This window comes from Gorilla gorilla, chromosome 3, assembly GCF_029281585.2.
Source record: "Gorilla gorilla gorilla isolate KB3781 chromosome 3, NHGRI_mGorGor1-v2.1_pri, whole genome shotgun sequence".
NCBI lineage: Eukaryota > Metazoa > Chordata > Mammalia > Primates > Hominidae > Gorilla > Gorilla gorilla.
In genome coordinates this window covers 43,322,747-43,349,393 of record NC_073227.2, presented here as the reverse complement: position 1 = coordinate 43,349,393, position 26,647 = coordinate 43,322,747, and the positions used below count along the sequence as shown (strand labels likewise).

Below are 26,647 nucleotides of genomic sequence, written 5' to 3'. Positions count from 1 at the left end.
GTTGAGGAGCATATGTACTGTGAAGGGGAGACAGAGTTGATAGCAAAATTATGTATTTTATTAGGATTTTGAGCAACATAGATGTATGTATACAATCTCACTGCATAGTATATATTAGATTCTTGAACTTCATTATAAGTACATTTTACTGTATATATGTGTGTGTATACATATAACTATAATTATAGATATGCTGAAGTATTTAGAAAATAAAATACTGATATATGCAATGTCCTTTGAAATACATTTTTTTTTTTACAAAAAGATGGATTGATGGATGGATCTATGGGCAGATAAGTGATAAAGCAAGTATAAATAAATTATAGACTCCAGGTGATGTGCATAGGGTTATTCACTTTATAATTCTGCATATTTTCATATAGTTGACATGTTATAATGCTGAGGTCTTAAGAAGTTACTGCCTTTGTTTCATCCAGAACAGACTGTATGTAGTCAAATAAAGAAAGGGTGACAGAATGAAAACAAATTACAGTATTTCAAGTGATAAATGAGTTCACTTTAAGTGTTTCATTTTCCATTACTATGTAATAATCCACCATAAGCTCAGTGGTTGAAAACAAAAATGATTATAAATATGCTCACTTACTCTGTGGGTCAAGAATTCTCAAAACATATAGTGGTCTTCGCTTTTCTCTGTCCCACAGTGAGACTTCAGTTAAGCATGATTCCAAAGCTTGAGATGACTCACTGACTGAGAACTGGAATCATCTAAAGGCTCCTGCATTTGTGTAGATTGCAGCTGACTGGGACCTTAGCTGGGACTTCTGGTTGGAAAGCAACAACACTGGCTGTCTGTGTGGATGCTTGGACTTCCTCAGAGCATGGCGACTGGATTCCAAGAGCAAGTATCTTAAAAGAACAAAACATAATGCATGGCATTTTTATGAACCAGTTTTGAAGGTTACTTAGGTTACATGTGCCACACTCTATTGGTAGAGACAGCTACTACATTATATAAAATTTCAAAACAAAAAGTAGGCACTACTGCTCAGTGGAAGAGGTGTCAGAGTCATATTTTAAGCAGAACATGTAAGATGACAGATATTGTTGTGGCTATCTTCAGAAAATATAATCTATATTCGTGTAGATATCTAAAAAATTAAGAAAGTGAATGCATTATTAAAATTTCATAGTAAGACCAACAGTTCTTTACAGTGGTTTAGATACAAGATACTGGTAAAAGAGAAGAAATTATAGGACTAATAATTTTGGGTGAGAAAATGAATAGATACTGAATATTTATGATAGGGAATAGTAGGGAATCTGACTTGATGGTGAAAATCAAGAATTCATTGTTTGCATTAGTCTAGGATGCCTTCATAGGTAGCCAAATGGTAATGACAAAACGATACTAATTTTAAACTCAGAGAGAAATCAAAAATTGGGATGTAGACCTAGGCATTATGTAAATAGTAAAGCCCATGTCACAAGATATCTTATATAATGCAATTAGAGTCCAAGGGTGAACCTGCCCCAAGACCCTTAAAAATTTAGGGTGCATTAGAATGAGCCAGGAAAGACTTACAAGTGAGAACCATAAGCAAGTCAGAAGAGCACGATGTAATAGAAACTCCCCAAAAATAATATGTCATGAAAGATTAAGTATTCAACTTTGGGAAATGCTCCTGGGAAATCAAGTGGGAAAAGAATGAAGACATGGCCATTGGATTCATCAGTGTGTGAGGTGATTTCTTACTTTCACAAAAGCAGCCTTAGTAGTGTGGTGGGAATAGAAGCAAAAAAAAAAAAACAAAACAAACAAACAAAAAAAACAAAAAAAAAAACAGGAAATGGAAAGAGAGACTACAGATAAGTCTTTGAAAATGTTTTTCAGTTAAAGAAACAGAGAACCCCAGGTGCAGTGTCTCACGCCATTAATCCCAGCACTTTGGGAGGTTGAGGCGGGTGGATCACCTGAGGTCAGGAGTTTGAGACCAGCCTGGTCAACGTGGTGAAACCCAGTCTCAACTAAAAAAAAAAAAAAAAAAAAAAAAAATTAGCCGGGTGTGATAGCACATGCCTGTGATCCCAGCTACTTGAGAGGCTGAGGCAGGAGAATCGCTTGAACCTGGGAGGCAGAGGCTGCGTTGAGCCAAGATTGCGCCACTGCACTCCAGCCTGGGCAATAGAGTGAGAGTCTGTCTCAAAAAAAAAAAATAAATAAATAAAAATAAAAAATAAAGAAACAGAAAGATTATAAATTTAGTGGAATATTTAAGACAGGACTTAGTTGAAAATTGTGACTTCACAACTGATTTTTTTGGAGGATGCAGTGAGCCAAATTAATGTTCTCCAAAACTGAATGTTAATGATTATGAACATTAGTTTTCTATTTAGTATGTGCTAAATATTTCACATATAACACTTCACTGGTTTTCACAAATTTAATGAGTAGGTCCTATCCTATCCAGTTTGTTGTGGGGGAAATTAAGAGACTTAGAAATATTAAATTATCTGTTCAATGTCAGAGTTAGTAAGTTGTAGAGCTCACATTGGTATCCAAGAGTGAGGCCCCAGAAGTTGAGTTCTTCTTTTCCACATCACTATGCCTCACACTATAGTAAATGTTTTGATGGCATCTTACTTTAGAGATGAGAATATAATGATTCTGCCTTGTGGACAATGTAAAACTCATAAGAGTCTGGAAAGCAAATTGGATCTGATCAATAATCCCATCTACCTCCATCAACTCAGGAATCATGTACATATTATTTATAATTGATGGCTACCTTGCCACTTATGTTTTTACATTTCTTTCTTTCTTTCTTTTTTTTTTTTTTTTTTGAGACAGAGTCTTGCTCTGTTGCCCAGGCTGGAGTGCAGTGGCGCAATCTTGGCTCATTGCAAACTCTGCCTCCCAGGTTCGTACAATTCTCCTGCCTCAGCCTCCCAAGTAGCTGGGACTACAGGCACCTGCCACCACGCCCAGCTAATTTTTTTCTATTTTTTAATAGAGACGGGGTTTCACTGTATTAGCCAGGATGGTCTCGATCTCCTAACCTCGTGATCTGCCCACCTTGGCCTCCCAAAGTACTGGGATTACAGGTGTAAGCAACCGCACCCGGCCTGTTTTTATGAAGGAAGACAGCAGCTAATCTGGCTTACAGCAATAGAAGTAAAGAATTCTTGTTCACACTGGGCTTAATCTGTCTCTCTGCAGCGTTCTTTTATTAATCCCTATTAGGCCTTCTATATCTATAAAAGTCTACTCTAACTTCGATTCTATCAATTCTTTAAACATTTGAAAACTTGTCCTCCTAAAATCAAAAAAATTTATGAAAATATGTATATTGGGTTTCTGTTATGCGTTGGCTATTTTTTAACTGAATTACATTTAACAAATATTTTCAGTGTTTTCTTCTGAGACAATGATTCTGCTGAATGTCAGGAATATGTACTACTTTCTATTATACAAATCAGACCAGTCATTTAAATGATCTTGATTCATTGCATCTATGGGCCTTTAAATAAAGACTTAAGCTTCTCTGCATCATTAGTTCTATACTTCATGAGAAAAAACTCTCTTGGAAGTTAATGAAAAGCACAAAATAGGCTACTCTGACAGTGTCAGGAAAAGAAAATCTGTCTCCAGCATTCTAACTATTTCTTTTTTTCTCTATTTCTAACTTTTGCAATGGGCTACAATGCTGCACCTACAATAAATTTTCATGTACAAAGGCAGTGTGAGCTGGAAAGTTATTTGAAATTGCACAGGAAAACGTGCATAAATAACAAGTGGACCATGAGCAAGTGCTATGCAATTATTGGCAGGTGCATATGCAGTGTGCTTTACCTTCTCTATACATGATTAATCTGCATGACCGGCCAAGCTTTTTTTAACAACTTGTAATTTCAACAGATGTGGCTTTTAGGCATTGGATTTATAGACATTGCTTTCTCAGCTTATTTGGAAGAAAAGTAAAATTAAATATGCCATAGATACAGAAGCTGATATTAATATGCTGACTAAATAAGTATTACATTACAATTATAATTCTAAGCTGGGATAGAAAGATGCTGTCTCCGAAAAAGTGATTAATGTCAACTTTAACATTACATTAACCAGCACTGATTACTTTGCTGAAAGATACAAATGATTATTAATAGGCAATTTTGTAGATTAAAAATATGAACGGGATAACATTGAAATGTTTATGGTACTAATGTACTGGCCATTAACCTAAAAAAAATCAGGCTACAATTCATCAATTGCAAAATAAAAGAAAAACATTATCTCTGAGTTATGGCTGTATCTAAATCTTATACCATATCATTCATGATGATAATCTCATAGTCAGCACTAGAAATATGTGTTCATACAAGTCTTTTCTATTAGAGAAAATGACTTTTTGAGAGAAAGAGGACCAAATAATTTGAACAGCACTACTTGATTTTCACCAGAAAGGCTGAACAGAACTTAATATGTAGTATTGATTACTTATTTAATAAATAAAACTCATTAGTCTACACAGAAGTAAGTAGATGGCATGTCTTTGTGTCATCTCTGACTAATGAAAGTAAGATATATTTGCTCTAAATCCTAAGACATATTCCTTTTGGTAGATTATAAGAGAGGCAAACTTATGTCTTGAATGGCTTTAAAAGCAGCCTGAGCAAATTATTCATGGAAATGACTAATGCTCTTTGGATGAATTAATCTACTTCTGAATGAAATTAATGTCTCATCATATCAAAGCCACAAATATAGGAATATCTTTTTTTTTTAATACTGATCCCTGTTTACTTAAAACAATAGTTTTGAGAGGCAGGTTATACAAGGAGGTAGCTTTCAGCCATCAAAATTTCATTTGTTACATATAAATGATTTTTAAACATGATAAGTATGATGTCTTTGAATTCTTCCTTCACTTTGATCTACCTATTTTATTAAGATTAAACACTTTTAGGATTCAAAAAGGATAATATTATGGACATAGTTATTTGTTGATCTCCAATTCTCTGACATTGTGATAACCTATAGAGGAATGTATACTGCATTTTGGTATCTGTACTAATAGAAGACAAGATTTTTCTTTTTTTGTATTATTATACTTTAAGTTCTAGGGTATTTTCTAAACAAAACAAATTCACAAAACTAGATGTTACAATGATTCAATTCCCCAAATGTATATGGTTTCTATCAAAATTACATATAAAAATGAAGTATATATTATATGTAACATATATTTATATATGTATGCATGAATATATGTATCATTACGTTACATATGCTGTGGGTACTATGCTTACTACCTGGGTGATGTAGTCATTCATACAGTAACCCTCAGTGACACGCAACTTACCCATGCAAGAAACCTGAAAATATACCCCCTGAACCTAAAATAAAAGTCAAGAGAAAAAAATAAAAAGAAAGCAAATTGAAACCAGATCTACAAAATAAAGTCTAACTCTAAGATAAAAGAGAGAGAGAGAGAGAGAAAGAGAGAGAGGAGAACCTCAAAATAGCCAAGTAAGCGGCACTAGTAATCATGGCAAGCAAATTCAAGAGCAATGAGTGAAATTGGCAGGAATTCTGTAGACTGCATTAGTGGGTAAGTACAAGTTATTATTATTCTCATCATTATTATTCTCATTATTGCAGTAAATTCCTGAGCATTACGGAAGTGCCTATAAACTTAGTTTCTAGATATATCTTCCAAGACAGTTTTTCACACTGGGGAGAGACTTCCTGTGGAGTAATCACAGTAAAGTAAGATAGTTACAGTAGAGGTAAAGGAAAGAGAGCGTCTAAATGAAAATGGGAAGGAGAATAAGGTATGAAAATCTCAGAAAACAAAGCACCATGGAAGTCAAATGAAAACAACAGAAGAGGACATTTGTGAAGCTAGAAAAGCCATCTAAACCAAACCTTTTAAAGATTTTTGGACTACTCTCATAAAAAAGCAATATAAAAGTATTAAGATTCAATCTTAAGAATCATAATAATATTCTTACCAAAGGTGAAAGAATATAAGAAAGACATTCCCATTATTCAGGTTACAACTGTAATGTACTAATTCAAGTAAGCTGAAAGACATTGAAAATATAATAAAGAACATAAAATAACATTATCATATTAACATGGGCTGCCATAACAAAATATCATAGACTCGGTAGCTTAAACAACAGATTTTTTTTTTTTTTTTTTTTTTTTTTTGAGAAGGAGATTCACTCTGTCGCCCAGGCTGGAGTGCAGTGGCGCGATCTCGGCTCACTGCAACCTCCGCCTCCCGGGTTCAAGCGATTCTCCCGCCACAGCCTCCCGAGTAGCTGGGACTACAGACGCCCGCCACCACGCCCGGCCAGATATTTTGTGTGTGTTTTAGTAGAGACGGGGTTTCACCATGTTGCCCAGGTTGGTCGCGAACTCCTGAGCTCAAGCAATCCACTCGCATCAGCCTCCCAAAGTGCTGGAGAATATATATATATATATATATATATATATATATATATATATATATATATATATATATATATATATATATATTTTAACAGGTTAGAAGCTGGATGTCTGAGAACAGGGTGCCCGTATAGTCAGGCTCTGGTAAGGTCCCATTTCCCAGCTTGTAGATGTCTGTCTTCTCACTGTGTCCTCACATGGCAGAGAGAGAGAGAGAGAGAGAGAGAGAGAGAGAGAGATCGATCTAGTCTCTTTCCATCTTCTTATAGAGAAACTAATCCGACTATGGGGCCCCCACCTTCATGATCTCATCTAAACCTAACTAGCCCCCCAAGGCTGCACCTCTGAATTCCATCACATTGGGAATTAGGGCTTAAGCCTATGTATTTGGAAGGACCAACAACATCTAGTCTATAACACTGATAAATCTGAATTGGACAAAAAATAACAAGTGAAGTCACAAAAATCAGAAAAAAATTAAAATTAAGAAAACCTAATTTTATAAATATAGTCTTATGTAGAATAAACACAGGAGTGAATAAACAAAACAAAAAATCACCAAAACAAATACAATGGGATAGCATTAGGAGATATACCTAATGCTAAATAACGAGTTAATGGGTGCAGCACACCAGCATGGCACAGGTATACATATGTAACTAACCTGCACATTGTGCACATGTACCCTAAAACTTAAACTGTAATAATAATAAAATAAAATAAAAATTAAAAAAGGCACACCCGAAAAAAAAGTAGAGCTATTTTAATTTAATTTTACTATTTATTTTTGCTTTTTAGAGATGGGTCTGGCTCTGTCACCCAGGCTGGAGTGCAGTGGCACAATCACAGCTACTCCAGCCTTGAACTCCTGGACTCAAGTGATCCCCTTGCTTCAGCCTCACAAATAGCTGGGACTACTGGAGTACACCACAACTCCCAGATAATTTTTAAAATGATCAGCTACGTCCAACCTTCAAACGTCCAGTAAAATTAAAACTGAGAATTCAATTCAATTTGATGAAGTGGAAGTCTTTTCCATTTTATCTTTTAAGTTATATTACAGAAATAAATTGATCAAAAATAAACTTTCTTTATCAAATATTACTGATGTGTTTGTATACTATGTTGAAGTTAGATTAAGCCCAACTTCTCAGAAGCACATATTTTACATACTATAATCTAGTAAAAAACATATTTTCAATCACATTTCACATATCCAACTTTACCAACCTTCCTTAAATGTATCTGTTTTCAAAATGCATTTACCATAAAAGTAAATATATCATATATTTTTATTTGATGATTACTCCAGTTAACACCATTATTTATTAAATTTAATTAAATAAAATTTAAGAAAATATTTTATATTAATTTTACTGTGTTGATACCAAGTCAGACATTGTTTATAAAATAACTCTAGGGAGAACACTTATTTGATAATTACTATTTAATTTTAAGAAATATAAATATGTTTTAAAATGTATACTTATAATTAGATGCAAATGCAAGTGACAATGGCAGAAAGCATAATACTCTGCATAAAAGCTGTAATTAGAGTAGCAGAATGTGAGTAGATGAAAAAAACTTTCAAATAAGGTGCTAATACAACCACAAATTTGAAATTTTGCTAATAAGTCCCTGAACTGCATCAATACTAGAATAAGACAATTTTAGACCTTATCAAAGTACATACTTAAAACTTGGTATTAAAAAGAAGGTCATATCACTAACTTTGACAATTATTGCTAGCATGAAATATGCTTTGTCCTTAATTTCTCTATAGCATCTTGATTTCTGATGAAAAATCACCAAGATTTTTCTAGAACATGACTCTGGGCATTAATCATCCTTTTGTTTAATGGCCAAGTATATATTTCTCAAGAAAATGTGAAAAGGTATTTATTATTTATTGAATTTGTCCATGTTGATTACTGAATGTTCAAATTTGCTTTAAAACTGATAGATTATCACTGAATATTAAAATGATGTCACTAAGAAAGCCTAAAATAAGAGTGAACTCCTAGATTTTGAATTTGTTTAATAAAGGCTAAAATGTGAACTCATTTGGTGGAATCATGCTATAAAAAACTTGTCCATCTTACCTGGAGAGTAATTTATTCACTATGCGATTTTGGAGGATTCATTTAGTTTCACTTATTCTCAGCTTCTTCATCTATAATTAGACAATAATTTTTTAATTACCCTGTATGTTTTAATGGAATTAAATAATTATACTTAATACACTCACTACAGAGCCTGGGAAATAAGATGATCAGCAAGTTCTCTAATTTCCTTCTCCACTAATTGTGCTTAAATATTTAATGCATCTGTGGGATGGAATGTGTTTTCCCCATTTGCGTTTTATTTCATGTGAAGACAGTTCCGTTTGTTTAACTCTCTTGGCCTTTCTGCCCAGAGGACTTGGTATTCCTTAAGTCATTGGTACATTTGAGAAGAAAGGATAGAGCATGCTCTGTCCAGCTCCTCCTCTCTGTCTGGAATAATTTACCTAAAGGCAGGTTGAGATTTACTCTATCCCTCTGCTGCAGCCCTTCCAGGTGGAGAGGTTGTGCCAGGCCAGCATGACTTTGTATGTGTCCTTCTGTATAAGTCTGGGATTCAGTATTAGAAAACCTACTACCTGAACATAAACTCCATCTTCTCTAACCTAGCCTTTTCCACAATAAAAATATACATGTATTTTATTTTCTATTTACTTTAATACTTTTCCTTATTTATTTTATTTTTATTTTTATTTTTTTAGACGAAGTTTCGCTCTTGTTGCCCAGGCTGGAGTCCAATGGTGCAATCTCAGCTCGCCACAACCTCCGCCTCCCAGGTTCAAGCAAGTCTCCTGCCTCAGCCTCCTGAGTAGCTGGGATTACAGGCATGCACCACCATGTCCAGCTAATTTTGTATTTTAAGTTGAGATGGGGTTTCTCCATGTTGGTCAGGCTGGTCTCAAACTCCTGACCTCAGGTGATCTGCCCGCTTCGGCCTCCCAAATTGCTGGGATTACAGGCCTGAGCCACCATGCCCGGCCCTTATTTCTTACTTTGTATAGAACCCAGGTGGGAAAGAGGGTTGCTATTTCGTGGGTTTCCTCAGAGACCTCAGCCATCTCCAGCTATCATTGCCATTGGTCACTATTTGGACCTTGAAAGATAATAAATGCTGATACAATAATGGGACTCAACTCATGCGTCATTCTTCAAAATCGCAAGTCACGAAGTTTAAGTCTTGTTTGTCATTTATTTCTCTTATCAATACAACAAAGGAATCATCACAAGGCGGGTGACTAGGGCCTGAGAATTATCAGTTCTGAATTTCCTGCCAATTTGAGGAATTATTTCATCAGCTATTGCCCATCAGCAAAAAATAAACATACTTACCTCCCCAGCCTCTCATTTCTCAGCCCTCCTTTCCCAAAACTGGGGAAAACTGAGTCAAAAACAGGCAATAATATTGAAACAACAGAGTGTTTACAGTGGTTGCTCTGGGAAAGATAGAACAGATAGAACAGAGAAAAACAAATGTAAATGATTAACTGTATTTCAGCCAGTAAGATATTTTTGTTTCTTAAATATTCTCACAATTCTACTTTTACATGAATGTGTTATTGCATTTTGTCCTGTCTTATAAGGTCTCTCTACTAATTTAAATTGTGAGAATACTATTTATTTTTAATTCTACTTCTTCCAAAAATATTTCCTGATGCTTATAATGTAATGCTGCTACTTCCTCATATATATTTTTCCTTTTACAATCTCATGAAGCAGCACCTATCATAAAAGCTAACTTGTCCATGCTAGAAATCCTGTCAATTTCTTGGATAAGCATTACCTTGTTAGTGTTATTAAAGAAAATGTTTTTGCAGAATAAATACGGCATTATTTCACTCCTTTTAATATATATGATATCTTTGCTACTACAAAATAAGTCCAGCAAATCTAATGATTATATATAAGATGTCTTTGGAAAATATTTTAATGATTGCTCTTCAGAAATCAATCTTCATATGTCACAAGTAAAATTCCAATTTTCTAAAGTGTGAGAAATTACTAAGCTTATGAAACAGAAAGACGAGGACTGAATAGCAAGGTTATAGTTTCCAATATTTTAAATAAATATTGTAGGTAGAAAAAAATCAGGTAATTTTGATTGTAAATGTCCCTTGAAATAGAGAGTGGCATTTGCTAAAAGATTTTCCTGATACCCAAATAAGCATTTTAATAACAATAAAAAAGTTCCTTGGATTTCATGCCCTATATTAAATTGTTAAATATTGATGAATAACTTACAAATTTTAACTGTCATTTGGTACTTCTCCTGTGCACTGGAGGCAACAAAAGTTTATACCTCTTTTTCTTAATATCCAACTGGAAAAAATAGCTGCTTTTAAAATGGACCATATATGCAAAATATGTAGTGTCTCTCTCTCTCTCCCTCTCTCTCTCCCCCTCTCCCTCCCCCTCTCCCTCCCCCTCCCCCTCTCCCTCCCCCTCCCCCTCTCCCTCTCCCTCTCCCACTCCCTCTCCCTCTCCCTCTCCCTCTCTCTTTCTTTCTTTTGATGGAGTCTCGCTCTGTTGCCCAGTCTGGAGTGCAAGCTCTGCCTCCCAGGTTCACGCCATTCTCCTGCCTCAGCCTCTCGACTAGCTGGGACTACACGCGCCCGCCACCATGCCTGGCTAATTTTTTGTATTTTCACTACAGATGGGGTTTCACCGTGTTAGCCAGGATGGGCTCCATCTCCTGACCTCGTGATCCGCCCGCCTTGGCCTCCCAAAGTGCTGGGATTACAGGCGTGAGCCACTGCCCTGGCCGGGAATGTTTTTTAGAGATAAATGAGAAGATAATAGCTTTTCCAAATAATAGAAAATAAGAGTCAATTTTATTGAAGAACATAACATTGCATGTCCCAAAACAGAAATTATTTGTTTTAGTAATCTAAGAAATGTGCAATTTGTTTCTTTTCAAAAAAATTAAACTTTGATAGATAAAATGTTTACTGATATTTAGGCATTGTAATAAATCTAAAATGACAAAAAAATTCCAATTATTGGCAGTTATAACTGATTTTTGGAATGGCATATTTCACACTGAAAATGTGGTTCACTAGTCCTACTGTTAATTTGTGACATGTAGCAGGTACATAAATGAGTTCTAGCAGCCTTTGAAGGCACATAAGGGCCAACTAAGCACACAGTTTAGTAGCATATTTAAACAAACTAAATAAGTTTACCAAGCCTAGGAAGAATGTAAGCAGGGAATGATTAACAATACGATGTTAAGAATCTGAATTTATTAACCACCATGTTAAAAATCGTTTCATCCCTTTTTCACCAAATAAGTGAAGCATTTTGACTTTTTAAAATAGGAATATTCCTTTTTATTTTTCTTTAAAGGTTTTGATAATGTAATAGCCAGACTCTCTGGAAAATAAAACACGACAAAAATGGTGCAATTTTTTAGGATATGAGCTCTATATATGTGTTTTGAATGAAACTCTTTGAGTTTTTCTATCAACTAGCTGGTAGCTACTATCCCCCGCCCGCTGCTGACAGAGGGCCAGACAAAAGAGCAGCAGCAGGGGATCCACATTGTGGGTCCCTTCAGGGGCCTGCTGTCAGGGGTCAGATTGCAGGAACAGCTTCAATGACACACCACAGTGTGAAAGTTGAAGAGTTGTTAGTTCTTCCAGACCCTGGGGGGTACACAGCATGCTACACACAGAGGTCAGAGACTGCTGACGGAGAGAGAAGAGAGTGCGGCAACTAGCGGTATAGATGAGGGACTAGAGCTTGGGTCACTTTAAGTTCCCAGAATCCCTAAGAGAAGTACAATTAGCACTAAATTCAGAAGATTGTTTATTAAAGACTCTGCCTCTGTATCATGATAATTTTGAAGTGATCAGAAGAGTCAACATGCCTGAATGGTCTCTCTAAAGTAACCAAATGCCTGAATGGTCCCTCTAAATGAACCAAATGCCTGAATGGTCCTTCCAAAGGAAGCAGCAGAAAAGCTGGGAGCCCGGCGTGCTGGGTGGGAGAGATATCTCTAAGTTCTTATCTCTGGCCACTAGCTTGAGCCAGGTAGGGTGGTGTGGAACCGGAAACTGGGTCAAAGGTGACTGAGCCCTGACTCTAGCACAAGAAAGCAAATCCATTCAAAATGAATGTGGATATTCTCACTTATAACTGGAAGCTAAACATTGGGTACTCATGGAAACTGGAAGCTAAACATTGGGTACTCATGGACATGAAGATGGCAACAATAGACACTGAGGACTGCTAGACAGGAGAAGTAGGGAAGGGGCAAGGATTGAAAAACGAACCACTGGGTGCTATGCTCACTACCTGGGTAAGAGGATCAGCCCTACCCCAAAGCTCAGCATCACATAATATACCCAGTAACAAACCTGCATGCGTACCCCTAGAATCTAAAATAAAAGTCAAAGTTATTTTTAAAAAATGATGCCAAGGCAACATAAAATTACAAGCATTTACTAAAATATGTTTTTCTTATTTCTTTTAAGGAAACCACTTCAGAAATTAACTGAAAACATGTCCTATATACTATTCTGTGCACATGTGAAAACTTTTCTAAATCATTGCTTGCATTCCAACACTTATGTTTTGCACTGGTCATTGTCACCTCTTCTCCAAATACATTGATCTCAGTAAAATTTTAAACAGTTGATTAAAGCTTTGGGAAATTAATTTCTAGATAAATGTTGCTTATTGAAAACAATCCTCATTTTCTTATTTTTATCAGTATAAGATTTCAGTACACTTGTTGGAAATCTTATTTGAAATTTCAGTAATCATTCATTCACTTCTCTAGTTGCTCAAAACCTGAATACCCAAGAAAGTACAATTAGCACTAAATTTAGAAGGTTGTTTATTAAAGATTCTACCTTTGTATCATGATAATTTTGAAGAGACCAGAAGAGTCCACATATAGCTAAGCCCAAAATATTTTACCAAAATACTAAAAAATAGATATATTCTTAGGTTTGCTTTCTCTATTTCTTTCCTTTGTTCTTTACCCATTCTTATATATAAATACGTGTGTGTGATATTAGTTACTCTTTATGAAACATTTTCTATGTGCCAGGAATGATTGTAAGAGCTTCATATGTATTAACATATTTAATTCTATCAATATCCTAGGAAGTATTTCTCTCTATTTTACAGATGAATGAAGTCCGGCTTGCAAACATTAATTGACTTGCCCAGTATTACACAATATTACCTGTCCATTCACCATCACCTACAAGTGTTTACTCCATTTTAGTCAGCTGCTGATTTTTTAGCACTCATAATTGAAAACATTTATCTGAGTGCTTGTGGGGGTGTATCAGATTATTTGAGAAAAATATATAGACTTGCTGCCTGGCTGGATCAGAAATTGGTTCTTGAGAAAGAATAAAAGAAATTAACCAAACTATTTGGTTCAAAGTCCAGAGATACTTTGCTAATAAGAATGATCCGGTTTTGAGAAAGGTCAACTCTCCAACAGAGGAAATTGAGAAGCACCCAGGGAATTGAGAAGAAGCCAGGTATTACTATAGAACTCAAATTTGGATGAGGATTTTTTCTTAACGTAAGTCACTAATTTGTCATAAAGATCCAAAAGGAGGAAGCTTATTTAGTAAAAAAAATCTGTTAATTTGAGGAGTTCAATTCTCACTTTATATTCATTTTCCAGTTTCTTGCTTCAGAGAATATCTATTTCCTCATAAGCCTGTTTAAAGCATTAATATGCTTAAAACCTGTTTATAATAGAATATGTAGATGGCCTCTGAAGCAATCTACCACATTCAAACTCAATACTCATATTAATTTTCTCAAGACTCTTGAACACTTTATAGTGCTAATTATGTCTATTAATGTGTCATTTACTTTGAAATAATATGTATGTTTTCTTCTAAAATAGAAATTCTTAGTTTTGCTTAGCAGAGTTCTATTTCAGTAAGCCTTTCTGATCTAATGACTCTGATTTTTCTCGGAAATAATAGGTTTACTTGTACAATGAATAGTAACACATATGTTTAATACAGATAACTGGCTGCTTATCAAATTTGTTCTAATTAGACATTTTGCATTATAGGATTAATATGAGTACTGCTGGGATAGGACACAAAAGTGCATACATTTTCCAAGTGAGGCCCGGATACGGTGGCTCATGACTGTAATCCCAGCACTTTGGGAAGCCACCGGCGGGTGGATCACAAGGTCAGAATTTCGAGACTAGCCTGACCAATATGGTGAAACCCTGTCTCTACTAAAAATACAAAAATTAGCCAGGTGTGGTGGCACATGCCAGTAATCCCCACTACTCAGGAGGCTGAGGCAGGATAATTGCTTGAACTGGGAAGGCGGAGACTGCAGTGAACTGAGATCATGCCACTGAGCTGCAGCCTGGACAACAGAGCAAGACTCTGTCTCAAAAAAAAAAAATCGCAAGTAAGAATAAATTGATAAAGGTGACATTTTCCATTTCACACCAGCTTTGTACCATTTGCCAAATGCTAATGACTGCAGGTGCACAATTGGGCTTTGAAAGTATCTGTCTGGCAAACAGATATGGTGGGTTTGGGGTGGAAAATAACATATGATGGGATTGGAGAGGAACATATTTTTAAATTGCATTCTGTTTCCAAATAGTTGCCATACTAAATAAATATATGAACACTTGTGAAATTCCCCAAGTAATAGGTTCTAGTGCTAAGCTAAATTTATAGGTTCAAAATGGTGTCTTTTCCAGCTTGCTATTTATTTTATGGTAGCATAGGGAAAACTTGGTTGATTCATCTGTGTGATGCCATCACTCTTATTTCACTCATCTATTTTTCCTTGTATATTTTGGAGGTTAAACATCAGGATTCCTGATTAATGTTTAGAATCATGAATGCAAGGCTAAATCAGTTTCCCAAAATTTATGCTTTCTCTTTTAACAATTCAAACAATTATATGCATAATTTTACTTACATCATGTTGTATTAAGATATATTTCTACTATGGCTGAAGAATTATTACCTGAACATTTATTTTTACTTAGAAAAGGCTAGACGCTTAACTTTCCATTGTATTAAACTCTATTTGCCCACTTCTCCTTGGATATCACCATGTATTCTTCTATACTGTGACTTTTCCAAAAATATCCTTGCAACTATCTTTCCAGTGTGATGTCTAAAAGAAAAATGATGAATCCTTTAATTACCTATGTGTAGTATATATCTTTCCGGCAAGGGCAAATTGCTAAGCAGTGCTGGTCCTAGGTCTAGAGTAGATGGACTTCGGAAATCTCAGAGTCTGTATCAGCAGCAGGTGGACAGGTCACCTATTGCTCATCATCCTCTGAGACAGTGCACAGCTATTAACAGGACCAGACATGACACTTGGGAAATTTTAAAAGAAATCCCAACTTTTGGCTGTGGAGCTTTGAAACTGCATAATCAGGGATGAACCAGCCCTGCCTCATGTCATCAGGAGCCAGTGCACATATGATAACATAACATGAAGAACTTTGGCTCTAGCCTTATTCTGCCACACCAGCATCAATCCTTTCAGTGGCATAATGCAGGGGCTGGGGTCTGAGCATTTTGTTTGCAGCTGAATGGTATGGCATTATTTGTCAAATCTCTGCTTGTGGTTGGGAAAAGTTCTGTCCCTTACCCTTTTCCTCATGATGGAGACAGGGCTAGGGAAGAGTGTGGTCCAAACTTTGTAGTAAAACAGGGATCAATGCCCAATGCTGTACTAAATCTTGTTTCCATGCATGTATGCAGGAGACCAGTTTCATTCCTGGGAGTCCAATTAGCAAAGGTTTAGTCTTGAAGAAATATTTTCTTACTATGCCACATTTGTAAATTATAAAATACCATATATGATATATGTTGCATATATGGAGTAAAATTATTTTATCTCAATTGGCAATCCTCCCGTAACCACTTGTCAAATAGTTTATTCATAAAAATAATCTATTTGTTTTATAATATCTTTCTGTCAAATACCAAGCTTCCATGTATATGTAAAGGTGTGTATCTTCTTCCATTGATCCATTTGCCTAACCCTGTGTCAATGCCACAAGCCATCATTGTAGATCATTTAATTACTCCTATTACATGGACAAAATTAAACAATAATGTTCTTAAAAAGCTTTTAAAATGATATGAATTATGCATACATGCAGTACAATAGCCAAACATTATGATAAAAATTCAAATTTACTAAGGAAAACATGATGACAATAGCAAACAATACAAAGCATTAATATTTGATTTCAAATACATTATACACTATTTTCTTAAAAAATAGTGTCTTTTCTTTCCCCAACTACATTTTAGGTTGTAATTTATTGCCCACAATAATGTCATGAGTCATTAATGTTCTGTGTTAAGAAAGTATCAAAAGATGCTTTGGGGAAAATGCATTTATACGTGAATTACATTAAGCAAAAAAAAAAATGGAAAGTTCAGAGCTACAAAGAGGATAAAACAGGAAATATTTAATTTTTAGGTAAAAGCCACTTTATTCTATTTGATAAAACTTGTTCTACAAATGGCTAAAACTTAGTAAAAGAAATGTACAGTGTGAGGAAACGCTTGAGTGAGAGAGACTGATGGAAAATTAAGCATGTGACTACCATATAGGTAAAAATTTTAACTATATTCTTAATAGTCAAAGGTTGAATATTATGGTATATATTGTATGATTTTGAAATTATTATTCATGATTTAGTTACTCAGAATTCTTCAACCAAGTCACTTAAACATAAGAAGGGTACTCTGGGCATAGTAGGATATTAGGCAAAAAGGTATAGATTTATATCTTCTCCTCTAATGTAGCTCTTTCTTGGGCAGCATCAGAAGCCAGCTTTAACTGGTATGGTAAAGAGTATTTAATGAGCACTCAATTCAGTAGTTCTCATGAACTTTTTATCTTAATAACCCTGATAACAGCAACAACTGGTGTCTAAGCCTTCTCTTAAAACACCTCCAATTTATTTCTAAATGGCTTCAATAGATACATTTCTAATCTAAAGATGGACTATGTCACTTAAATAATTAAAATCCTTTATTTTTTTTCTCATCGCCAAAATGTTAATATACAAACACTTTGGTACAACATACCATACCATAGCCTCTACTTATCTACCTAAAACAATCCCCACCCACCCCCAACAGACACACACACACACACACACACACACACACACACTTACAGTCAGTCCCCAATAAGCATTGTATTATCAAACAATATGGAACCATGTGAGTTCCATCTTGCACTGGGAATACTGTGGCAAAAAGGACAAACATTTCTGTGCTTACTCTTTTACATTTTAGTGGAGGAGGATAACAAAAATCAAGATGAGTAAGTAAAATATATTGTATAATATTTATAAGGTGTGTGGTATAATAGATGTTAGGCCATACTTGCATTATTATAAAGAAATACCTGGAACTGGGTAATTTACAAAGAAAAGAGGTTTAATTGGCTCACAGTTCTGCAAGCTTTACAGGAAGCATGGTGCTGACATCTGCTTGGCTTCTAGGGAGGCCTCAGGAAGCTTACAATCATGGCAGAAAGTGAACAGTGGGAGGGGAGGCCCATCACGTGGAAAAAGCAGGAGCCTTGTGTGGGGACAAATACCCAAACTGTATCATATGATATTATGTAAAAACGAGAAAAATAAAGAGGGACAAGATAAAAAGTATTGTTGTGGGTTGTAATTTTTTATACATTGGCCAGAGAAGACCTCACAGATGAACAATTTAAATAAAAATATGAAGGAGGTCAGGCGTTAATTTTTATAATTCTCTTGAGGAAGAGTCTTCTAGGCAGAGAGAACATCAAGTGTGAAGGAGAATGATACGAGATGACAGTGCTGGGAAACCCCTTCCAATACTGCTACAACCAAGACATTATCTAATCTTTATTTGTGTTTTAAAATTCACGTTAGGCAATTCTTCCAACTGGAAGACTTACTGGCTATTAACTAAAGTTTGGTACAGGTGATATTTCTTGGCATTGTAACAGTAGATTCTACATCACAACACTTAAAGCACACTGAACTTTACATGTTTCATTTTACGTGTTTGTTGAGTTATCCATCCTCTACACAGGAAACATTGACTATTTATGTAAATCTGTTTGCAATTGTGTAGTATTTCAGTCAAATTCAAATGTACTTTTCTAATTTTGTTTCTGAAGGTTGTATTGACCTTTCCTTTATGTTACATAAATAACCTAAGTTTGTCTTTCATTAGTAAATCTAGTCTGTGTTGCAAAGTTAAGTGTTAGCATTTTTGCACTTCTGTATACTAGTATATTTACATGTTTTTGTTGTTGATAAAATATTTTCTAATTATTACTCCTTCCAGCACAAATCACAACTATGGAAAGACCAACTTCCATATATTATTTGTGATTTAGTTACTCAAATAAAGGATTTTAATTATGGAAGTTCTGTAGTCCATCTTTAGATTAGAAATGCACCTATTGAAGCCATATAGAAATAAATTGGAGGTGTTTTAAGAGAAGGCTTAGATGTAAAGGCAGTAAAGGGTAGTCTTTAATAATACAGGACCTTGAGCTAAAATTCTTGGTCTCTAATTATAGCTTTTCTATGTACCAGCTGTAGTTTAAGGAGTTACTTAAGTACCTCATTGTTTCAGATTCCTCATCTCTAAATTTAAAATAATTCAATAATAGAATCTTATACTTAATATGGGCCAGGCATGGTTTTAGGCACCTCATATGTATTAACCCATGCATTTTTCACATCATTTATATTTGTAAAACTTTTGGAGTTATGGTTAAGGTACAATACCTGTTAAGTTAGTTGCCATTACATTCAATGGCAAAAACTGCCATTACTTTGGCACCAACCTAATAGAAAAGTGCACATAAAATAAATTGTTGTGGATTTCCTAAAATTTGTATACATTCAAAGGTCTAGTCTTAAATTGTTTTTAAATCTACATCAGTTATACCCATGTTCTACCACGAATATTCATCCTCTGGAAATGAAGATTTTGGTTCTTACTATATTTCTTAAAGCAGTGTTTTGCTCTTGTCCTGGGATTTTCCCCAGCCCTCCCACATTCATTCTGGAACTTCTTGATATTATCATAAATTGTCAAGATAAGGTTTTTAAGGAAATACTCATATTCCTTCCTCAAGAGATCCTTATGTCAAACATTAATTTTGTTAAAATATTGTAATTGTCCAGTAATTCTCCCAAGAAAAATAATTACATATTTTGCACACCCAGGTAATGAAAACCATTTCTCTGTTTGCTAATAGTAATTTTAAGTTTCCATCAACTTAAGACTCATTTTATTCACAGAGACATAAACAAATGACATTTTTAAACAGAGAAATGTAGTAATTATTTCTATATCACCTGATTTCAGCTGGCTTCCTGGAAAACATTAGTAAGAACATGGAATCATAGAATGAATAAACTACTCAATGAGATGATGAGATAATTCTTAATGGCATTTTAGATCAGCCATAAAATTTGACCAAAAATGTAGGTCCTTATTATGCAAGAAAGTAGCATAAGCTAAATTACATAGGTAGAGTTTTCCAGGGAGATTAGAAAAGCTACAAGTATCCACATATGATGCTAGGGTACCAGCAGAGCAACAAAAAGAGTCATCCATAGAGTAATACAGATCCAAGAATTGTTTGAATGTTATGAAGAGATAAAAAGTTTCTTCCGGCCGTGTGCGGTGGCTCACGCCTGTAATCCTAGCACTTTGGGCAGTCGAGGCGGGTGGAACACGAGGTCAAGAGATGGAGACTATCCTGGCCAACATGGTGAAACTCCGTCTCTACTTAAAATACAAAAAATTAGCTGGGCTTGATGGTGCACACCTGTAGTCCCAGCTACTCAGGAGGCTGAGGCAGGAGAATCGCTTGAACCTAGGAGGCAGAGGTTGCAGTGAGCTGAGATCGCACCATTACATTCCAGCCTGGTGACAGAGCGAGACTCTGTCTCAAAAAAAAAAAAAAAAAAAAAAAAAAATCCTTGAATTAAGTTAATGCACTGCTTCATTTATCAAGAAAACCTTGCTTTGAAAATACAATGGGCGCTTAACTAAAGAGAGTGCGTTATAAAGTTTTTGATTTACATTTTGATTCAAGCTCTTTGTCTCACCAATCACAGATAACACTTTCATATCAACACTTAACTAGAACTGGTGTAGAGAAAATATAGAAAACAGATGAATTATAAATTTGTAACATTAAATGGTACCCTGGGTTTAAATGGCTAGCTCAAAAGTTAGGCAGGCCTTAATAAATGCTATTCACATTGCTATAAACAGTACAACCATATAATTCAAGTGAATTTGAATGGCTCATGTATAGCAGATCTTATAGGAGGAGTGGCAGAGATGGAAAATACCTGCTGGAAATTAAAAGAAAGGTAGGTGGGAAAGAAAGGGCGACGAAAGTTGGAGTGAAAATGAAAGGAGGGATTTGATAAACAATACAAGTAGATAATCAAGTGTTTGAAGAAATTAATTCACGTTGATGCTATTTTAATTTATTCATTGGGGTAAATTTTATTCAAATGTGCTAATAAAGCATGTTGTTATCAAAAACAGCTATAACATACAAATATATATATATATATAAACAAAAATAATGCATGATAGATGTTACACAATTTAGTTTTTTTGCTTGAAAGGGAACTAATCCATCAACAATTTCAAGGAAATCTGAGTTTATAAGGAAATACAGCAATGAAAATACAACGTTAACTACATGTGAAAACATAAATATTTTTGTCAACCTGTGAATTACAAGTTAGCTTGTGTAAAGCCGTATGAGGCTGATTCCATACGTGTAACTAAACATCTACTTAGATAGGTATAACTAACACAAGTTTTATAAAAATCTAGGTTGATTATACTTGAAAACATTTTAAGAGAAGGTTTATCATGATATACTTTGAAATAAAAGGCCAGAAGAAGTTAGTCTTTCCATAGTTGTGATTTATGCTGGAAGGAGTAATAAATATAAAATATTTTATCAACAACAAAAACAAGTAAATATACTAGTATATAGAAATGCAAAAATTGCTAACATTTAACTTTGCCACACAGACTAGATTTACTAATGAAAGACAGACTTAGGTTATTTATGTAATATAAAGGAAAGGTCAATATAACCTTCAGAAATAAAATTAGAAAAGTACTTTTGAATTTGACTGAAATACTACAGCAATTGCAAACAGAATGATGATAAATTATGTCTCTTAAATCTAAGTGCTGCAATTATGAGATTCTCAGAACAGTCTTAGAAATGATAGATTTAATGTTCTGCTACATAGAAGACAATATAAAAGCACTAAGCCGGCAAAGCTTTTCCACTTTGAATTTCCTTTTCCCTTTTCAGAAACAATTGACAATAAGCATTGCGATCCCTGAGAACAGTTTGGAAACATCATAATATCTGAAGTACTTTTCGAATTTCAAAGAAGAAATGATGGAAAAGAAAATGTGCATACATTATATAACACAATGACAAGTTTTGCTCCCACATTGGAACATCCATCAAAAATTACAGTTTCATAATACATCCATTGGGGTTTGACTGTGGAGTACTGTCTTTTAAAGAAGGGAAAAGCAGACAAGGTGAAAAAATGATTCACTTCCTAGGAGAATTTAGCTTCTATGAACTCTGGAAATAAGACAACAAAATTGTGACTCAAAGAAGTAATGTCACAAATATTTTTACTAATAATCTCAAGAAATTAATGTTACATAATGTTTATGCATTATATTTAAACACAATTAAAAAAAGCCTGGATAACTGCAAATGACACATATCATGCATATGAAAATTTGCTTCCAAATGTATAATGGTGAGAATTCTAAATTTATATATATAGAAGTACATGTAGGTTATAAGGTTATGTAACATATATGGTTATGTAAGGTTATGTAACATGTAACAAAGTTATATATAAGGTTATGTAACATTTATAATATATAAATATAATATTATATAATATGTAATATAATATATAATGATATTAAAATAATATATCATATAATAATATAAATATTGTATTATAGGATATAATATGATATGATAGATTATATAAAAATATCTATAAGTTAATGTAATATTCCTCAGGCTTCAAAGCTTTCCATTCGGATAAAAGGAAGGCCATTCATCAAGGTAGAAATTACAAAAGAGAATTTGATCTAATAATTACAAAATGTGTAGTACTGTGGGCATAGAACAAGAATTTGAGTTCATGTTCAAAAATTACTTTCAAAGAGGAATGAAAATTGTCTAGTCAAACATTTCATTAAAAAGTGTATTTTTCTCCAACACATGAAATTATACCATCTTCATCTGGGGAGATTTCATTCTTTTGTGGCTTCAAACAAGATTAAAAGGGTTGTCCTACTACAATCAAGTTCTATTAAGTTTGTTAATATTCATGCCATCTTGAAAAGTTTTAAGAACAGTGAATTTTTGTCTCATTGCTGGGAAAATTTAATCTAGTTTCAAAAATAATTTGTCTATTCAGATTTACATTAATACCAAGGATCCGAAGTGCTCAGATATTTTAATATATAAAATGTCCTTTAAGCAATGAAATATTAGAGACTCTTAAATTTCTAAATAACTGCTTGTTTTGAGCACAAAGATTTCTCCTGTTGAAAGAGATTTGCTTTTCTTTCAAATATTTATTTTTTTAATGTTCTAGCTCTAAATTAAAGAAATGAATGAAAAACTCAGCATAACAATTCAAGAATCAGAAAATTCCTCCTAGGACATCCCAAAGTAATTAAAATTAATAGAAATCTTAAAAATAATTGACTCCCTCTTTAAATTATGGTATTAGAAAACATGTAATATCATTAGTAAAGGGCAGTTTCACTCATCACTCCTTTATGCCCTTCCAGATTTTGTCCCACCATTTTGCTGTCAAGGGTATATGAGTTATCAGAGTATGAGGGTATATCAGTTAATCAGAGGTATTTTCATGAGCGGAAATCTCTCTGAAGATTGTGCTGCCAGCTCCTTTTAGTGGTAATTTATAAATTGTAACTAAAAGGCTAGAATTCAGTTCAATTAAACAAATCTTTAAGTCCCTCATATCATGAACAATTGCTAAGGAAAACATTTAAAAACTTACAGCATAATGAGAGTGGAAAAATATATTTTCAATTATTATATATTTACAAAGCATTCTATAAAAATCTACACGCAATAATGATAAATTCCTAGATATACACACTATTCTAGTAAATACCAATATTTATCAATGAGGTACAATAGAACTTACCTCTATCTTTTTACTCTTACTGACAGTATATAGCTTTACAATAGCCAAAAGTGTAATACCTATTTCTGAAGTTGTGCTTTTCCAAGTTGATTACATCTTGCTAATAATGTACATTTTACATGATTACGAATGGCTCCCTTCCCACTTGCTGTATATCTCTTTTTGTTCTTTGTCACTTTTTTTTTTTTTTTTGAGATGGAGCCTCACTCTGTTGCCCAGGCTGGAGTGTAGTGGCGTGATCTCGGCTCACTGCAACCTCCGTCCCCAGGGTTCAAGCAATTCTCCTACCTCAGCCTCCCGAGTACCTGGTATTACAGATGACCGCCACCATGCCCAGCTAATTTTTGCATTTTTTAGTAGAGACGGGGTTTCACCACGTTGGCCAGGCTAATCTCGAACTCCTGACCTCAAGTGATCCGCCTGCCTCAGCCTCCGAAAGTGCTGGAATTACAGGCGCGAGCCACTGCACCTGGCCCTTTGACATGTTTTAATGTTTTAATAGATTTGGCTTTTAGAGTTTTATTCTTTGATTTGATCTTTCTTCCTTGATATCTCTTCTGCAGTTTCTCAAGGGTTTTGTTGCGTTTTAAATTATTGGTGTTTTATAAATTTTAGGAATTTACACATTTTCCAAAACTTTTAACATGTCATTTTCATTAACATTTAGAATTTTCAAAGAAGCTCCAGATGCATCATTAAAAATAATCGCTCTCAACAATGATAGACTGGATTAAGAAAATGTTGCACATATACACCATGGAATACTATGCAGCCATAAAAAATGATGAGTTCATGTCCTTTGTAGGGACATGGATGAAGCTGGAAACCTTCATTCTCAGCAAACTATTGCAAGGACAAAAAACCAAACACCGCATGTTCTCACTCATAGGTGGGAATTGAACAATGAGGACACATGGACACAGGAAGGGGAACATCACACACCGGGGACTGTTGTGGGGTGGGGGGAGGGGGTAGGGATAGCATTAGGAGATATACCTAATGCTAAATGACGAGTTAATGGGTGCAGCACACCAACATGGCACATGTATACATATGTAACAAACCTGCATGTTGTGCACATGTACCCTAAAACTTAAAGTATAATAATAAAAAATAATAATAATAATAATCGCTCTCCTCTTGTCAACTGTCATTGTCACCATTGTCATCAATAAGTTGGTTTTCACAATATTTCCTGCACACCTGTCTGGTTTTGTTAGTTGGAGCACTTACAGCTGTATGTGGTACAGAACATACTTAGAAACATGCACGACATTTTATAGATGTCAAACAAATGTGTGGGAGGTTGCAATGTGTGGTTTATAAAAATTTCAAATTTTGGAGAAACTGGAGTATAATAAAATTAGAGCAAATAAACCAGTGTTATTTGAATTTATATAGTGTTTAATTATAGCAAATAATAAATAGCATTGTCTGTATTCCAGGTACCATTTACGTGTTTTACCTGTATTAACACATTTAATTCTTAAAACAAGTATACAGGGAAAATGTAATTATTACCTCTATTTTAGAGATAAGGAAAATGAGGCCCATCACTATACAATGATTTGACTAACTTTTCACAAGTAAGCATCAGAGTTGTGCCTTGGTTCCAGCCAGTGAGGCTCCAAATCCTGAGCTCCCCAAAAACGAAGTTATACTGCCTTTCAGAAGATGCATGCAGGAAAACTGGAGGCTTTTGAATTCTACGTTAAACAGTAAGAAACTGTAACAACGTGAGTAAACATTTCTAAATAGAAATATCACTTCATTATATATTTGTGCAAAAATAACACTTTTGTGCAAGATTTTGGTGAAAATATGTAACAGTGGGTTTAGAGAATTCAAAACAGTATTTAAACTGCTGAAGACAGAAGGAGCAGTATAAGTCAATTGCTTCAGTTCAAGAAAATAGAATGCTGTCGTAGCCTGGAAGGATATCTAAGAGAATAACTTTAAAGGGGTGTGTGTGTGTGTGTGTGTGTGTGTGTGTGTGTGTGTGTGCGCGCGCGCGCCCGTGTGTGCGTTGGTGCGTGGGTGTACGCTTTTGAAACAATATTTTCTCCAAGATATATAAAGATAAATCTGGTGTTTTTCAGTTTTCTGTTTTTTCTGTTTTCCCAAAAGAGGTCATATGCAAAAAACATTTAGATAGTTAATTAGAAATTATAATAAATTAGACATAAGTCTACATACATGCAAATTTAAGTAAAAGAGGAGAAATTTTTTCTCTTTCAATAACGTGCTATACATACTAGAGGGGATGAGAATTGAAGGTCACAAGATAGATTTATTTCAGGTGGTTTCTTAAATGAGGAAATTTTTCGAACAAAGTTGCAGAGTTCAACAGCTCTAAAAATTGCCTTTAAAGAGGCAAAGTGTTTCTGAAGTAGTTTGTCCTTTTGGATTTGAACAGGCTGATTTATGCAATAAATTGTTATGTCAGCACTTCATCTACCCCAAAGGAAAAGCATGATAAATCTGTATTGTGCTTTGAGGAAAGAGCATTACCAATCCCTAGTATTAGCTTTCAAACCAGCTATTTCTAGTAACAGGTCAGATTTACCCACTAGCTATTCTGGCATTTATGCATAGATTCACTTTGTGCTGAATGAGCTGTATTTTTTTAAAGCACCCATAATGTTAGTACTTATTAAAACATATATTTTTAACATTTAACAAATTAAATTAATATGTATTTATTTTGCAATTCTTTTCTGATTAAGATATACAATTAATTCCAAACAGCATCAGAATATAAAGTGTTTTGATGATGTGAAACCTGTATTTTTCATCAAGAACAATTATCAGGTAATACTTTTGTGTTTATTTTATACTGTATTATTATTATTGCAAATATTTATTAATTTAAACTCTTCTTTGCATATACTGATCTGTTTC

The 26,647-nt window shown here is 34.4% G+C and overlaps 1 long non-coding RNA gene across 2 annotated transcripts in view; it reads right to left on the bottom strand.

The window, feature by feature from the left end:
* Window positions 1-336: 336 nt before the first annotated feature.
* LOC109026578 (uncharacterized) overlaps window positions 337-26,647 on the bottom strand; it is a 99,584-nt gene continuing 73,273 nt past the window's right edge. For both annotated transcript variants that reach the window (XR_008679019.2, XR_010133213.1), the window contains exons 4-6: window positions 9,814-9,917; window positions 8,524-8,594; window positions 337-870 (exon numbers count right to left, since the gene is read on the bottom strand). This is a non-coding gene — a long non-coding RNA (uncharacterized lncRNA). The remainder of the gene's footprint in view (window positions 871-8,523; window positions 8,595-9,813; window positions 9,918-26,647) is intronic.